Source organism: Ovis aries, chromosome 7, assembly GCF_016772045.2.
Source record: "Ovis aries strain OAR_USU_Benz2616 breed Rambouillet chromosome 7, ARS-UI_Ramb_v3.0, whole genome shotgun sequence".
In the NCBI taxonomy this organism is placed as follows: Eukaryota; Metazoa; Chordata; class Mammalia; order Artiodactyla; family Bovidae; genus Ovis; species Ovis aries.
In genome coordinates this window covers 23,088,923-23,107,913 of record NC_056060.1, presented here as the reverse complement: position 1 = coordinate 23,107,913, position 18,991 = coordinate 23,088,923, and the positions used below count along the sequence as shown (strand labels likewise).

General features: G+C 40.1%; 2 pseudogenes; both read left to right on the top strand.

Moving 5' to 3' along the window:
• The first annotated feature begins 6,708 nt into the window (after positions 1 to 6,708).
• Positions 6,709 to 10,317, top strand: LOC114115754 (T cell receptor alpha variable 26-2-like; annotated as a pseudogene).
• Positions 10,318 to 17,742: 7,425 nt separating this feature from the next.
• Positions 17,743 to 18,577, top strand: LOC121820041 (T cell receptor alpha variable 8-3-like; annotated as a pseudogene).
• Positions 18,578 to 18,991: the final 414 nt, after the last annotated feature.

The following is an 18,991-nucleotide window of genomic DNA, read 5'->3' as shown; positions in this document are numbered from 1 at the left end:
GACCCAATCAAAAAATGGGCCAAAGAACTAAATAGACATTTCTCCAAAGAAGACATACAGATGGCTAAAAAACACATGAAAAGATGCTCAACATCACTCATTATCAGCGAAATGCAAATCAAAACCATAATGAGGTACCACTTCACACCAGTCAGAATGGCTGCGATCCAAAAATCTACAAGCAATAAATGCTGGAGAGGGTGTGGAGAAAAGGGCACCCTCCTACACTGTTGATGGGAATGCACACTAGTACAACCACTATGGAAAACCGTGTGGAGATTCCTTAAAAAATTGCAAATAGAACTGCCATATGACCCAGCAATCCCACTGCTGGGCATACACACCAAGGAAACCAGAATTGAAAGACACACATGTACTCCAATGTTCATCGCAGCACTGTTTATAATAGCCAGGACATGGAAACAACCTAGATGTCCATCAGCAGATGAATGGATAAGAAAGCTATGGTACATATACACAATGGAGTATTACTCAGCTGTTAAAAATACATTTGAATCAGTTCTGTTGAGATGGATGAAACTGGAGCCAATTATACAGAGTGAAGTAAGCCAGAAAGAAAAACACCAATACAGTATACTAACACATATATATGGAATTTAGAAAGATGGCAATGATGACCCTGTATGCAAGACAGCAAAAAAGACACAGATGTGTATAGTGGACTTTTGGACTCAGATGGAGAGGGAGAGGGTGGGATGATTTGGGAGAATGTCATTGAAACATGTATACTATCATGTAAGAATCTAGTCACCAGGCTATGTCCGATGCAGGATACAGCATGCTTGGGGCTGGTGCACGGGGATGACCCAGAGGGATGTTGTGGGGAGGAAAGTGGGAGGGGGGTTCATGTTTGGGATCGCACGTACACCCGTGTTGGATTCATGTCAATGTATGGCAAAACCAATACAGTATTGTAAAGTAAAATAAAGTAAAAATTTTAAAAAAATAAAAAAATTAAAAAAAAGAAAGCTACAGGATACTGGTACTTCCAAAAAATACAAATAGCCAATTATTCTAGCTATTATCCTAGAAAGACCAACTTTCCCACCATGGAGCTGCATAGGCATCTTTAAAAGTGAAAGTGAATGTCACTCAGTCGTGTCCAGCTCATTGCAACCCCATGGACTATTCAGTCCATTGAATTTTCCAGGCCAGAATACTGGAGTGGGTAGCCTTTCCCTTCTCCAGGAGATCTTCCCAACCCAGGGATTGAACCCAGGTCTCCCACATTGCAGGTGGATTCTTTACCAGCTAAGCCACAGGGGAAGCCCCATGGAGCTGCATAGGCACTTTTAGAGGAAAAAAAAATTGACGACACATGCATTATGACCTCTTCTTGGACTTGATTCTGTTTATTGACTTCATTTTATCCTCATACCAACAGAACATTCTATCTTAATTACTGGGGCTTCATACACGTTTTGAAATCTGGAAATCCAAGAGATGTTTTCTTTGTCTTATTCAAACTTATTCTAGGTTTTTGCACTTCCACACGAGTTATACAATAGCTTCTACCAGAAGAGATTGAGATAATTTGCTTGGGATTGTGTTGAATTTATGAACTGATTTGGGACAATTGACATCTTAACATACGGAGTTTTTGGATCCATAGCCTCTTTATTTGTGTCCTCTCTAATTTCCTTCGTTAATGTTGAGATTGTTTCAGAGGACATGCATTGCTGCTGTTGTTTAGTCTCTGTCGTGTCCAGCTCTTCGCGACCCCATGGACTGTAGCCCGCCAGGCTCCTCTAAAGATGGGACTTTACAGGCAAGAATACTGGAGTGGGTTGCCATTCCCATCTCTAGGGGATCTTCCAAACTGAGGGGTATTTTCTACATGTACAAATGTGTGATGTGTAAATAAAAATAATCCACCTGGTTGGCAGGCAGACTCTACCACTGAGCCACCTGGGAAGCAAGGCTACTTGCTATAGATATAACAATTTTATCTTTTATTTCATATAACTTTTTAACCTTTATTTGACCTAAATACCCAGCATCAAATCCAGGGCTAGTATTAACTGGGTTTAAAAAAATGTGAATACAGGGAATTAATTATGCTCTAAAATGGCCAGAACAGAGCTAGATATCTGTCAATATAAGAACAGATTTCTTTTTTTTTTTTTAAGTCACAAAGAGGCTTTATTAATTCACTTGTGCACATCTGATTTAATTTACATTTTCTTGGATATTAACTTTTTTTTTTTAATTTTAGTTTTTTATTTTTTAAATTTTAAAATCTTTAATTCTTACATGCATTCCCAAACATGAACCCCCCTCCCACCTCCCTCCCCATAATATCTTCTGGGTCATCCCCATGCACCAGCCCCAAGCATGCTGCATCCTGCGTCAGACATAGACTGGCAATTCAATTCACATGATAGTATACATGTTAGAATGTCATTCTCCCAAATCATCCCACCCTCTCCCTCTCCCTCTGAGTCCAAAAGTCCGTTATACACATGACCCAGCAATCCCACTGCTGGGCATACACACCGAGGAAACCAGAATTGAAAGAGACACATGTACCCCAATGTTCATTGCAGCACTGTTTATAATAGCCAGGACATGGAAACAACCTAGATGTCCATCAGCAGATGAATGGATAAGAAAGCTGTGGTACATATACACAATGGAGTATTACTCAGCTGTTAAAAAGAATTCATTTGAATCAGTTCTGATGAGATGGATGAAACTGGAGCTGATTATACAGAGTGAAGTAAGCCAGAAAGAAAAACACCAATACAGTATACTAACACATATATATGGAATTTAGGAAGGTGGCAATGACGACCCTGCATGCAAGACAGGGAAAGAGACACAGATGTGTATAAGAACAGATTTCAATTCAACAGCCAAATAGATGGTACCAACCTCTTGTTTGGGGTTTTGAAAACACTATTTCATTGAGCAGCCTTAGGAAATGGTCTTTCCTGACATCAGTGTCTGTAGGTGGCAAGGACTGGTCACCACTGAGTACCAAGCCATAATTTATGTTAGTTGCCCCAGACCTCAGAAGTGAGGACATTTCTCACCGCCCTAACATGATCTGTGATTTTTTTTCTCCAAATCAAAACTATTCTAGAGTTACTGAAGAGGGATCAAGAAGAGGGCTTGCCTACCTTATATTAAATTAGTTTCCAAGCATTTGATAAATGACATTTTAATTGCATTTTCTACTGCTTTTGCTAGAATGTAGAAATAAAATTGATTTTTGTGTTTGGTGACTATCAGTGCACTAATATGTTCTAGTTCTTACAATTTGTTTAGAGGTACCTTGTATTTTCTACATGTATAAACTTATGATCTATAAATTAAAATAGTTTTGCTTCTCCTTTTCAAACTTAATACATCTTATTTCCTTTCCTGGTTTGATCTCATGCCCTCCATTAGGACAGTGAATAGAAGTAGTGATAGTCTACCTGTCTTGTTTGTGATCCTATAGGGAATAATATTGACTTTGATATTTTCAATGATACCCTTTATTAGATTTGGGAATTTCTCTTTTATTTTTGGATTGTTGGGAATATTCATCATACTTACTCCCATAATTCCCATCATACATACATACAAAAGAGATGTTAGCCTTTCAGCAAATTCTCTTGATTATTTGAAAGTAAATTAAGTACATAATTTTGGTTTTCAATCAAGCAAAGGAATATAACCTCACCTCATACGGTCAAGATATAATCTTCTAAAATTAAAATTTCTGAAAAGATGCAATAAGCTAGAAAACTTATTTTTAGATTCTCCATATATTTTTGGTTTTCATTATTATTTAAAATGACACTTTGAAGTGTTTTGTGCAATCTTTTAAAAAATAAAGAAACCAACGTTCATGCTAGTTTTCTTCTGCCTTTTGCTAATATAATAAAATAATATATTCTTACATAGTTTAAATGAATTCATTTTCATTTGTCCCTATGTTTTCAGTAGTAGTGGGTGTTGACTTGTGTGTGTATGTGATCTGCCAAAGAGAGACTCCTAAAGAATAGTGATTATTTGTTAAATGAATGAAGCGTGATTACCATGATATTTATTTCCATGTCATTTGTTTAATTTTCCTCCATCCTAGAGTTGGGATGTTTGTTATCTGTTCTTGAGTTTTGTCCACAAATATAAACCTCTATTTATCCTGTTGGAGTCTTTTGTTTACCTTGACTTCCATAGGATTGAAAGATTGCTTCTCAGCATAACTTCGTTCACTAAGTTAATGAATAACAACTCATCTATGCATTCAGAAAACAGATAACTCTTGAGTGCTTTATATATAGCAACCTCTGTTTATAAACACTGAATAACCTTAAAACGTGAGAAGGTTAAAGACAAAAAGATAACTACAAAGAAGCCGACAACTGAGGATCATAATGGGGATATGACAAAACAAAGGAGCCAAAAATAATTAAAATCTTCTGTGGAGCGTATAGACTAAGAAAGCACAGCTGAGTACAGAGGTAGTACAACTACGATGTGTGTGTGTTCTCAGTCGTGTCCAGCTCTTGGGACACCATGGACTGTAGCCCACCAGGCTCCTCTGCCCATGGATATATCCAGGCAAGAATACTGGAGTGGGTAGCCATTTCCTTTACCACAGGATATTCCTGATCCAGGGATCGACTCTCATTGCCTACATTGCAGGTGGGTTCTTTACCGGCTGAGCCACCAAGGACATTTACCTTTCAATCTGAGGAAATTTTCAAAAGGTTGATTTCTGGTGGGAGTTTAGCTCTGCTGATTGTTTATTTAGTCACAAGAGGGAACTGCTTTATTTGGAAACAGTGGTCCTTTCTGGCTATAAAGGAAAGGAAACATGTTTTCCATTGATGTTCCACAGAAAAGTGAAGAAAAATGACAGATTTTCATTGTCTTTAGATAAACTGATTTTATAATCCTTTGTTGAGTGCATGTGGTCAAGGATTCAGGGAATCATAGCCTTATAGCCTAAACCTCTTCCATGTACCTCCCTAAACACGGTTTTCCCATTTCCCACCCCTGGTTAGCTCTTCCCTTCCCTATTCCTTATGCTCTTTTCTCTTCACTCCTCTTTTTCTGCCAGGATCGTCCACCTCTACCCTTCTCCACCCCACATAGTTTGCTTTCCCTTCTGTCTTTTCTCTCAGCGTCTGCATCCTTGGTGCAGAGCACCTACTAGGCACAGAGGGCATAAAGATTAAGCACAATTGTTCAAGGAGGATGAGGAGAATACCATCCTTGTCATCAGTTACTATATCAAGAACAGATGCACTGAGAAATGTCTGCCTCAGTTCAGTTCAGTTCATTTCAGTTGCTCAGTCGTGTCCGACTCTTTGTGACCCGATGAATCACAGCACACCAGGCCTCTCTGTCCATCACTAACTCCTGGAGTTCACTCAAACTCAAATCCATCGAGTCAGTGATGCCATCCAGCCATCTCATCCTCTGTTGTCCCCTTCTCCTCCTGCTCCCAATCCCTCCCAGCATCCGAGTCTTTTCCAATGAGTCAACTCTTCGCATGAGGTGGCCAAAGCACTGGAGCTTCAGCTTTAGCATCATTCCTTCCAAAGAAATCCCAGGGCTGATCTCCTTTAGAATGGACTGGTCGGATCTCCTTGTAGTCCAAGGGACTCTCAAGAGTCTTCTCCAACACCACAGTTCAAAAGCATCAATTCTTCAGTGCTCAGCTTTCTTCATAGTCCAACTCTCACATCCATACATGACTACTGGAAAAACCATAGTCGTGACTAGATGGACCTTTGTTGGCAAAGTAATGTCTCTGCTTTTCAATATGCTATCTAGGTTTGTCATATCTTTTCTTCCAAGGAGTAAGCATCTTTTAACTTCATGGCTACAATCACTATCTGCAGTGATTTTGGAGCCCCCCAAAATAAAGTCTGACACTGTTTCCACTGTTTCCCCATCTATTTGCCATGAAGTGATGGGACCAGATGCCATGATCTTCGTTTTCTGAATGTTGAGCTTTAAGCCAACTTTTTCACTCTCCTCTTGCACTTTCGTCAAGAGGCTTTTTAGTTCCTCTTCACTTTCTGCCATAAGGGTGGTGTCATCTGCTTATCTGAGGTTATTGATATTTCTCCCAGCAATCTTGGTTCCAACTTGTGCTTCTTCTAGCCCAGCATTTCTCATAATGTACTCTGCATATAAATTAAATAAGCAGGGTGACAGTATACAGCCTTGACGACTGCCTAGATAGAGACAGATGCATGATTCCAAGGACCTTTTCAGGACTCTGAGCTCCACTGTCCAAGCTCAAGATGTTTACCTTTTTGTCTCAATGCTACTAATATTTCCTGTCCCTCAGAACAACTACAGCCTACTTTGAAATCTCACATACATTTACTAGAACATGGATGGGAATTTTCATCTCTTTGCAATATAGAGCTCGGTAAAGCTTTCTGGGATAAAACAATGTTTTCCACAAGCTTCACGGAGCATCAGAAAATTTCTTTGAAGAAGAAATGATAGAACACAGGTTCTGGATAGACACACCATTGTGCCCGGTGTTCCTTTTCCAGAGCCAGACTTTAAACTTCACAGAGGACGGCAGCACACACCCTGTGAGTTGGGGATGCCTCTCCTTCTTTGGGGGACATGACTAAAACAGGGCAGGAAGACCTAAACAAGGAACTGCCTCATCATTGGCTGACAGATCCTGGCAAGAGCAGACTGCAACGGACACCTGCACTGGTTGGAAGTCTCTAACAGCAGCAGTTGCTTCTGTTCTCTGGAAACAAGACCAGGAGCAGACTCAAGTCTGAACTCTGAGCCCACAGTCCTGGTTTGTCCTTGAAATATGAGGCTGGTGATTGGAGTAACTGTTTTTCTGACCTTGGGTAAGTGTTCTGTGTCTACAAGGGCTGACTTTGAGGCCAAGGGACCATAAAGTGTCATTTGCTTTCTACTCTTCTTCCTGTGTTTTATTCAGCATTATAGCAATGGAATTGAGAACAGCTCATGCATTTGCTAGTGAATGCAAACTTTTACATGACAGGTTAATCCAAAGCCATGATCCTGGAAGAGACCTTAGCAGTAAGCAGGTTGGAAGAACTCTCTGGGGTTATTGAGCCAAGAACTCATGGGATAAAGCCTATAGAGTCTCAGATTCTTGCCGTGTGTCTTTGGTCTCTATATAATAAACACCAATAATATTTCTCAGGACATAGATAAAAACACTGGAGTAAGGGGTAGGTCCAGACAGTTTGGGGAGTGCTGTGCCCTTGATCCACAGAATGAGACTGATTTGTTGTCAGGGGAAAGTTTTTTTTTTTTTCTTGACCCTTTAGGGAATGTGTTTGATGCTAAGACCACCCAGCCCAGCTCCATGGATCATCCTGAAGGAGAGGATGTAAACCTGCGTTGTAACCACTCTACCATCAGTGGAGATGACTATATACATTGGTATCGACAAAATCCCAATCAGAGCCCACACTATGTCATTCGTGGCTTTCAAGACACAGTGAACAGCAGCATGGCCTCTCTGCACATAGCTTCAGACAGAAAGTCCAGCACCTTGATCCTGCCCCAGGTCACCCTGAGAGACGCCGCTGTGTACTACTGCATCGTGAGAGAGGCACACTGGGACAGACAGGGCTGCACCTGTGCAGCATCTCTGGTGGGAAAATGGTGCTGGGGACAGAGTTGGGGGAGCAGTCACAAGAGCAAATCTAGAGTCATCTAGAAGGAGAGTCAGAAGAGCAGTAAGAGATGAAGAAAATGAAGGGAAGGGAAGTGGAAGATGATGGATAAAGAAAAGAAGAGAAAGAGGATAAGGAAGAAGTGCTCCATTGGTTGATGTAGCTATGAATGATAAGGAAACTAAGAATCATAATTTTAACACAGGAATAAAGTGAAGAAGTATTAATACTTTGTCCTGGCTCCTCCTCGTGTCAATAAAATGCTGGTTTCAGTGTGTTAAAGATGAAAAGATAAGGAAAACACAAATAATTCTCCTGTTCCAAAGGCTTCTTTCGTTTGGACCCAGGACAAATCCATACTCAGAAACGCTTATTATTACAGTTGTTTCACTTGCAGACTGATCTTACTCAGAGGAAAATTTGAAATGTTATTTTGTTACTACTCTAGAACACACATGTTTATGATAAAAAATTTTAAGGAAACAAAAACTAAGTGAACATTTATTTTTAATCTGGCTACAAGTTCTGCCTCTATAAAGAGTTTTCATCAGTTTTTGTATTCTCTAAGCAGCACATAGATCTATCTCATCATAAACGTTTCAGGCAGAGCAAAAGTGAAGGCTCATAGCTATATCTCCCTCATTCCACCAAATGAAGGAAATTTCTCCCACTGCCCTTTTCTGACAGTTTAATGTATGTCATATCAGCCTGTTTATTTCAGTTACATATATTTTTTCCCAGTTCCCCAGGTGAAAGTTTTCCCTGATGAAAGGCTTTCCCTTGATGAAAATGAAAGAGGAGAGTGGAAAAGTTGGCTTAAAACTCATCATTCAAAAAACTAAGATCATGGCATCCAGTCCCATCACTTCTTGGCAAGTAAATGGGGCAACAATGAAACAGTGAGAGACTTTATTTTGGGCGGCTCAAAAATCACTGCAAATGGTGACTGCAGTCATGAAATTAAAAGACGCTTGCTCCTTGGAAGAAAAGCTATGATAGACAGCATATTAAAAAGTAGTGACATTACTTTGGTGACAAAGGTCCATCTAGTCAAAGCTATGGTTTTTCCAGTAGTCATGTATAGGTGTGAGAGTTGGACTATAAAGAAAGCTGAGTGCAGAAGAATTGATGCTTTTGAACTGTGGTGTTGAAGAAGACTTTTGAGAGTCCCTTGGACTGCAAGGAAATCAAACCAGTTCATCCTAAAGGAAATCAGTCCTGAATATTCATTGGAAGGATTGATGCTGAAGCTGAAGCTCCAGTACTTTGGCCACCTGATGTGAAGAACTGACTCATTTGAAAAGACCCTGATGCTGGGAAAGATTGAAGGTAGGAGGAGAAGGAAATGACAGAGGATGAGATGGTTGGATGGCATCACTAACTCAATGGACATGAGTTTGAGCAAGCTCTGGAAGTTGGTGATGGACAGGGAAGCCTGACCTGCTGCAGTCCATGGGGTTGCAAAGAGTCAGACACGACTCAGCCACTGAACTGAATTGAACCCCAGGTGGTGCAGTGATAGAGAATCTGCCTGCCAATGCAATAGACACAACAGAGGCAGGTTCAATTCCTGGGTCAGGAAGATCCCCTGGAGTAGGCAATGGCAACCCACTCCAGCATACTTGCCTGAGAAATTCCATGGACAGAAGTGCCTAAGCGGCTGATCTAGTGGGTTGCAAAGAGTTGGACACAATTGAACACACACGCACATATCTTTGCACATTACTGTATGCAACTGCACACGCATTTATACACATACATACATATGTACACACACAGAGATCAAACGATTTGCGATTAAATTGAATTTTTTACACTGTGCCTTTTAATTTTCATTTAATAATGTCCTGGAGCTCTTTCTACAGTTGAAACAAAGTAGAGTGACCCACTACATTCTTTCTGATGCTTATTTAGTACTTTGAAACATTTTTATCATTAAATTAATTAATATTACTTTTTAACTCATTAATGAATAATTGTTTCTTGTTCTTTGCCATCATAAAGAATGTTGTCTTACACATCTTTGTAGAATCACTTTGGCATGTACATGAAAAATTTAATTAGATCTATGAACTAGATACTAGAAAATTTGATTAGATGTTCAATAAAGGGCACATTTAAAATTTTTGGAGAAGTGGCATTTTGCCCTCTATATGCTGTAAACAGTCATACTTCAACAGAGTAAGAAGACATATCTTGCATCCTCCAAAGATAGGAAATTACCTGTATTTTTTATTTTAACAATCCAAATATACTTTATCTATACACAGTGTCCATGTATGCTAAGTTGTTTCACTCATGTCTGACTCTTTGTGACCCTCTGGACTGTATCCTGACTGTCTCCTCTGTCCATGGGATTCTAGGCAAGAATACCGAAGTGGGTTGCCTTGCCCTACTCTGGGGGATCTTCCCAACCCTGGAATTAAATCCGTGTCTTTTATATCTCTTGCACTGGCAGGCAGGTTCTTTACCACTAGTGCCACCTGGGAAGCCCCAATATAAGAAGAGGCTTTTTATTAATCAAATTGATTCACTACTTTAGGATTGACAAGCACTGTGCTTCCTTGGGCACATTGCTGAATCATCATACGCATTTTTTTACATTTTCATTGACTTATAGTTGTGAAAACACGTTGACTCTGAGTATCAACTGATGTCTAAATGAATATTTCTTTGTTATTCTTTTTTGCAAAGTTAGGAGAATTCCTTGCATCTTTCCAGGAGACTCTATCTAGCTACATGCGATCATAATCTTTCAAACTATCTGGTGTCAATCAACTTATGACAAACACCATAATTAAAAATTGTAATAAAACAAGCAGAAATGTATGCTATTTATCACAATCTATGAAGAATGTCAGAGATAAAGGGAAGTTTTTATTGGAATGAACTGAAGTTCACAGGAAGAGCCTAACAAAATAGCTGGGGACCGATTTCACATTTAATAATGATAGGAATGGGGAATAGAAAAAGGAAGGAAGGAAAAGAGAGAGGGTGGGAAGAAGGAAAGAAAAAAGGAAAATAGGAAGGAAAAATTTAATGAGCCCATGAATGAATAAGGATTTTGGAATACATTCTTGTCTTCATTATGAGATCCCATGTGATGTCCTTTGAGTCTTTCTTCTATTTTTATAGAAGATCTAACTCATGCCCTCTATATTTTATTTCATCCCTAGCAATTATCAGTAAACTGTTCAGCCAAGAATATTTCTTTATTCAATAAATGTTTATTGAGCAGCTACTATTCGTCAGGTACTATGTTGATTACTGAGAACACTTCAATAAATAAAACAGACAGAAAGATATGTTTTAGGAAAAGCAAAGTGAGGAAATAAGCAAGTGAGCTCTAAAGCTGTGAAGAGGAGTGCCGGGGTCCAGCCCTGGTGGATCCAGGGTAATTCGAAGGGGAGACGGAATCAGCATCCTAGGAAAAAACTTATTTAATTACAGATATAAAGAGAGATTAGAAAAGAATAGTGCAGTAGAAAAATTAGTGGAGAAAAAGAGGCTGAATAACTTAGTTTATGTGGAATACCAATAAAACTGCAAGACAAGGAATTTGCACCACCTACGCAGGCCACAGGCGTCTTTCCCTTCTCCCGAAGGAGAGGAGGCACTGGGCCTCCCCGGTCCCATCTTAGAACCTAGGCAAAATTAACAGGCTTGGTGAGTACCCACGCTCCAGATGGGAATTCAGCCAGAAGAGTAAAGAAAGAACGATATGAGGGAATCAGTCTTTCCAGAAACTGATCCATTTTCTTTATTTTCAGGTTTGCTTATATACTTTTTGTTACACATAGGGATGAATACAGAGTTATGAGGGGTGAGCAGACCTGATCGTTGTCAAAATCAGGTGTTTCATATAAAATTATACAAATGTCTTAGGGGTTTTACATCATCTTCTGGCCATGAGGCCTGCTGACATTTTATGGCCCTTTCTGATAACGGTCAGTTAACCAGAAAACTTATTTTTTCCAGGGGTGATTTTTTCTTACACCAGGCGCCACCCTCCAAATAAAGTTGCATTCCTATAGGGTGAGGATGTAGTGGGTTACAATCAAGAAAGGAATTTACTTAGCCTAAGGTTTAACATGATTAATCTTAAAGGTTAACACTTATTTTTCTTATATGCTAGTTATATTCATTATAAGGGCAGAAAATATGGAAATTTAGCCGCAAATATTGGCTCAACAAGTGAAAAACCCTTCACCAATATAATTTCTAATCAACCCACTATACTATACTAATAATTTTGTAACTTCTCAAAAGAGTCTGTATTTAGAAAGTTTTAAAGCATCTCGTGCCTCTCACAGTTGGGAGGCTGTAAACAATCACATGTGGCCGGACAAAGCTGCTCAGGCAGGCTAGAGAACCTTCAGCAGAATTTGTAAGTTGAAACACTCTTGTCACACCCAGGAATTTTTATTAACTGGAGCTGCAAGTTAACTCCTTCTCCAAGAGAGGTGGTGGGGGAACAGTCCCCCATAAAATCAGAGGTATAGGTGAGAGCATAAAACAGACTCTGGTTTTGGGGGTAGATGCTCCGGGAACAGGGGGTTTCCTGAGGCTCGATTCCACCTTTGCATATCCCAAAGCCTCCTTCCTCATGACCTTTGCCATGGGCGAAGTTCCTCACGCTGGCTCCGGGCAGAGGAGGAAATGGAAAAGGTGACTGAAAGTGTCCTGAAGGGATATGCTGATCTTTGGAAAGTGCTAGAGCACCTCTCATTGTACTTTCCAAGACTTGAGTACAAGTAGTTGTTACCTCAGATTTTACTCGCAGAATCAAAACAATTTCCAAAATATGATAAACATAGCCATTTACATTTCTATACACATCCTACACACCAGGACAAATTTCTCAGTCTTCTTGAATATCCAATAATACAATGTGAACGATGCCACAGTGAGGATTCTAATGCTTCACAAACTGCATCTGTTAGGCACATCTGAGAGATTGATTCTAACTTAGAAGAATATCTAATTCATTCTATCAGAATTGCATGAAATGTGCAACATGCTAAGTGATTTAAAATTGACTTGGCCCCAAAGTAGATAAGATGTACGAGGGTTATAAGAAACAAGTAACAAGTGTATACATACACGGCACATGGAGAAGACAATTTTCTGAACACAAAGAACACTTCTGAAAATAATCCATTAAGATAGCCAAAATTTACTGATTTATGACATCTTCTTAGAGACTTGAGCACAGTTGACTGGTTGTGACCACATTCCCCTGTATTAGGACCTTTGAAAGCACATTTCCTTCTACCTCTGACTCCTTGCAGAGAGGAATGATTCACCAAGGAGTCTGTCCTGTTTAATTTTCTACACTGACTTAAATATCTCTTACCATACCACACTACTTTCTACTATGCCCTCTAAATCCTAACTCTATTGAAAATAAACATTCAGTAGCCCCTGAAAAATTCCTTCCACATATCCTAACTGAAACCTGACTGTTTGTAATAGAGCTCTTTCACTTGTGGTTACTTCTGGTCCTCTCTCATCTAAAACACTTCAAATTTAGAGATGAGAACAGCATTCTTGTCACTACCACACCCCCCAAAAAACAGACTCTTGTCTTTGACACTTTGAGGCTTTGCCTTTTACCCCTACTTTCCCCTATTCCTTTTATCACTCTCATCTTTATAAACATCAGACACTCTTCTGTGGGAACCATGTTTTACTGTTTTCTCAGAAATGTCTCCTGGAACTGAATCTTACTGATTCTCTCTTCCTTGCTTGCTCTCCTCTGCCTTCAAGTTCGATGTTCTGGTTGACACGTCAGCATTGCAAGATGCTGTTCTGCATGATTAACGAACCCCTCTTTCTTCAAAGACCTTTCTTTACGACTCTCGTGTGATTTCCTGCAGACCTCCAGGAGGTAGCTTCCTTAACCCCAGAGTGCTGGCCTCTGTCTTGCTTTACTGCTCTTAGTTAAAGACTACATGATAAGTTACCAATAAATATGCACTTAGCATTTTCTCAGAGAGATGCTCTTCCATGAACTCTCCCTGCACCATCTCTTACAATTCTGTGTGTTTGTGAGACTTATTCAGTGCAACACCACCACACTCTCCCTTACATATTGAAGATGTAAACACATAAGATTCTACTGTAACCTAAAATACTCCTTGCCTTAAATTCAGAGAGGACAATTCAGAGAGAAACTTGAACTCATCAGCTCCGAAGTCTATCAATTAGGATCCCTCTCAGTCACAAACTCCCATGGCCACACTCCAGAAAGATGTGATGTTATTTCTCCAGTTAGATGCTGCTCCACCTCTGAAATCTTACATCCTATCTAAACCTTGCATCCTCAGATTCTTATACTCATATACGTCTGCTGCATTTGGTCTGTGACTCTTTGTGATCATTTAGTCCCCAGATGTCTTTATTGTTATCTTATTTCTCAGAAGTTTCCAATCTTTTATTTCTCTTTCTACAATATCTAAACTTCACAACCCTCCTTCAGTCTTTAGTTACTAACTTCATTGTTTTGAGTTAATTCTATGTCATATCAATGATCTTATTAATTCCTAATCATGGATTAATATCTGGCTTCTTATGCACCTTCTTATATACTTTGATAAAGCAGAGTTCAAGAAAATCACACAGATGAGCAGACTGGTGTCACTGAAATTATCACCTCCAACGCTAACTAGACCCACGGGGCTTCCAAGAAAGCATTCTTTTTCTCTGTAATCATTTCTCATTGTCAATTCCCCCTGTGACTTTTTCAAACTTCTCACACTCACCAGATTTCTTAACCCAGGACCTCTTCTATTAATTATCTTGGAAGGTACTTAATTTCTATCTACAAGAAGAAAAAAATTCATTACAATTAATAAATGTGTCAACTTTCTGCCTTCATACCTTGAAATATGGAATGAGGTTCATGACATTGTACAGGAGACAGGGATCAAGACCATACCTGTGGAAAAGAAATGCAAAAAAGCAAAATGGCTGTCTGGAGAGGCCTTACAAATAGCTGTGAAAAGAAGACAGGTGAAAAGCAAAGGAGAAAAGGAAAGATTTAAGCATCTGAATGCAGAGTTCCAAAGAATAGCAAGAAGAGATAAGAAAGCCTTCTTCAGCGATCAATGCAAAGCAATAGAGTAAAACAACAAAATGGGAAAGACTAGAGATCTCTTCAAGAAAATTAAAGATACCAAGGGAACATTTCATGGAAAGATGGGCTCGATAACGGACAGAAATTGTCTGGACTTAACAGAAGCAGAAGATATTAAGAAGAGGTGTCAAGAATACATGGAAGAACTGTACAAAAAAGATCTTCACGACCCAGATAATTATGATGATGTGATCACTCATCTAGAGCCAGACATCTTGGAATGTGAAGTCAAGTGGGCCTTCGAAAGCATCACTGAGAACAAAGCTAGTGAAGGTGATGGAATTCCAGTTGAGCTGTTTCACATCCTGAAAGATGATGCTGTGAAAGTGCTGCACTCAATATGCCAGCAAATTTGGAAAAGTCAGCAGTGGCCACAGGATTGGAAAAGGTCAGTATTTATTCCAATTCCAAAGAAAGGCAATGCCAAAGAATGCTCAAACTACCGCACTATTGCACTCATCTCACATGCTAGTAAACTAATGCTCTAAACTCTCCGAGCCAGGCTTCAGCAATTCGTGAACTGTGAACTACCTGATGTTCAAGCTGGTTTTAGAAAAGGCAGAGGAACCAGAGATCAAATTGCCAACATCTGCTGGATCATCGAAAAAGCAAGAGAGTTCCAGAAAAACATCTATTTCTGCTTTATTGACTATGCCAAAGCCTTTGACTGTGTGGATCACAAGAAACTGTGGAAAATTCTGAGAGAGATGGGAATACAAGACCACCTAACCTGCTTCTTGAGAAACCTGTATGCAGGTCAGGAAGCAACAGTTAGAACTGGACATGGAACAACAGACTGGTTCCAAATAGGAAAAGGAGTACGTCAAGGCTGTATATTGTCACCCTGCTTATTTAACTTCTATGCAGAGTACATCATGAAAAATGCTGGACTGGAAGAAGCACAAGCTGGGATCAAGATTGCCGGGAGAAATATCAATAAGCTCAGATATGCAGATGACACCACCCTTATGGCAGAAAGTGAAGAGGAGCTAAAAAGTCTCTTGATGAAAGTGAAAGTGGAGAGTGAAAAAGTTGGCTTAAAGCTCAACATTCAGAAAACAAAGATCATGGCATCTGGTCCCATCATCCCATGGGAAATAGATGGGGAAATAGTGGAAACAGTGTCAGACTTTATTTTTTGGAGCTCCAAAATCACTGCAGATGGTGACTGCAGCCATGAAATTAAAAGACGCTTACTCCTTGGAAGAAAAGTTATGACCAACCTAGATAGTATATTCAAAAGCAGAGACATTACTTTGCCAACTGAGATCCATCTAGTTAAGGCTGTGGTTTTTCCTGCGGTCATGTATGGATGTGAGAGTTGGACTGTGAAGAAGGCTGAGTGCCGAAGAATTGATGCTTTTGAACTGTGGTGTTGGAGATGACTCTTGAGAGTCCCTTGGACTGCAAGGAGATCCAACCAGTCCATTCTGAAGGAGATCATCCCTGGGATTTCTTTGGAGGGAATGATGCTGGAGCTGAAAATCCAGTACTTTGGCCACCTCGTGTGAAGAGTTGACTCACTGGAAAAGACTGTGATGCTGGGAGGGTTTGGGGGCAGGAGGAGAAGGGGACAGCAAAGGATGAGATGGCTGGATGGCATCACTCACTCGATGGACGTGAGTCTGAGTGAACTCCAGGAGATGGTGATGGACAGGGAGGCCTGGCATGCTGCAGTTCATGGGGTCGCAGAGTCAGACACGACTGAGCGACTGAGCTGAACTGAACCTTGAAATAATACTGAAATCCAAACCAATTCTTTCCTCCTTCATTCCAATAAAATTGGAAATAACTGTTTCTCTTCACAAATTAATTCTCCTACTTGTGGTCCTTATTCCATTCTGGCTGTCTCTTCAGAAGTTTGATCCATTGTTTATAGAATATTTCCAAAAACATGTAAATATATCTCAACCTTAAAACCCCTATGATTACACTTCAGCATCCTTGTCTACTCGGCACCATGTCTTTTCTCCCCTTCACAGTTTAGCCTCTGGAAAGAGATTTCTGTATTCCAAAATTTTTCTCCTTTGTCTTGTCTCTACTACAGTTGAGTTCCTGCTGAAAGAACTCAGATCATGATCTTTGTGCTGCTAAAAGTCAATAGACACTTTTCAATCATCATCTCACTAGGTGGACATTTTTTAGCAACTGCTCTGATGGACAGTCCTTCCTTTTCGAAACTCCACTTTCCTGCTCCTTCAGGACACCAGTCAATTCTGATCTGCCATGTACCTCTCTGGACTCCCTTTGAGGTTTCTCTGATACTTTTTCCTACTGGCCGTCACATCAGTGTTTGAGTTCCTTGGAGATTTTTAGTTTCTATTCTCTTGTGAAATTTGCTCTGGGTGTGTGTCTTGGTGAAATTGCATTTATCCTAAAGAGTAGTATTGTCGGTAGTTGTCAGTAGACTGACAACATAGTGGAATCTAATTGAATTAGGTTCTAATCCTATATGTCCTTGGACAAATCATTTAACTTCTAAAGGAGTTGATTTCCCCTCTAATAAGTGAGGATAATATCTAGCCTAATGGCCATAGTGCTAAATTGTCAGTGGCCAATGATACAGATTCTTGAATCATACCAATGGGACAAATTCCAGATTACTTACTGTGATCTTGAACAAATTACATCCTTCCTTCCTTGATTCAATTTTCTCATCTATGAAAATAAAGATTAATTTACTTTATGTGATTATATAATGCTACTTAATTCATAATACTAAAAGAGCCTCTTAGTAAGCAAACACCTGAAACATTCTCATCAGCTTAGGATCCTAAGTAATTCAAGCCTAAATAGGAGCAAAAAGGAGATGGAGCACAAAAGCCTGAAAACTCAATTTGTTTCTTTTGCTGACCTGCAGAGGGTGATGTTGCATAAACTAGAAGTGTCTATCTCACTCCTATGAGCTTCTTTATCTTACAGCTCATTGAAGTGCATATTTGAACAGGCTCAACGTCAGGAGCAGTCATGCTTAAGGAAGCATTTCTTACTGATAGTAGCTAGGATTGCCTAAACAGGGATCTCTTTAACTCTCAGATTTTCCCTGTTACAAGGACTCAGCACACCCTGGCACATTCCTTCCTGATCCTCAAGGGAGATCTTCCTCCCTGCATAGCCATGCTCTCAGGGACTTTTCTGCTACTTGGAATGCTCTTCACAGCAAGTAAGTAACATTATATTCCATGCTGCTGCCTATATAGAAGGAATTTTGTTCTGGGGGTATCTGAATGGAAACACTTTCTCCTTGTAGATAGGTGTGTCCTGGATTCACTGATTCTGCATTGATGTTGCAGGAGGAACTGGAGCCCAGTTAGTGACCCAGCCTGATGGTCACATCAACGTCTCTGAAGGAAACCATCTGGAGCTGAGATGCAACTATTCTTATGGTGGATCTGTTTATCTCTTCTGGTATGTCCAGTACCCCAGCCAACGCCTCCAGTTTCTACTGAAGTATCTATCAGGGCCCACCAGGGTTAAAGGCATCAAACAAAGGCTTCGAGGCTGAATTAAAAAATGATGAAAACTCCTTCCACCTGATGAAAGCTTCAGCCCACTGGAGTGACTCTGCCAAGTACTTCTGTGCTCTGTGTGACACAGTGCCTGAGTCTGCAGGGGGAGCTGAACAAAAACCTTCTCAGACATTGTAGCTTAAAATACTCAGGGTCTCAGCCTGACCTGGTTTTAGAGAGGTCTGTGATCTGATGAAAGTGAGCAGAAGGAGAAGCAGAGTCCTGGGGAGTGCTTGGTCCCTGAGGGAAAACAAGATTTTCAATAAGTCCCTTGTTTTACAGCTATGCAAGACCAGACCTGGAATAGACTTTATGGATAGTCTCCTTTTTCGTGGTGACATAGAATTCTGAAGGATGAGGATTCTAATTTAATGTGTTGTGGTTGTTGTTTAGTCACTAAGTCATGCCCAGCTTTTTACAGCTCCATGGATGGCAGTCCCCCAGGCTCCTTTGTCCATGAGATTTCCCAGGCAAGAATACTGGAGTGGATTACCATTTCCTTCTCCAGGAGATTTTCCCAACCCAGGGATCAAACCCATATCTCCTGCTTGGCAGGTGAGTTCTTTAGCACTGAGCCACCTGGGAAGCCCCAATTCAATGTGAACAGCACTAAACTTCTGATCTTTCACCTTCTGAACTGTCTTCCAACATGCTCCTCCCACACCTCTTGCTTTACAGTTGATAGCACCTCC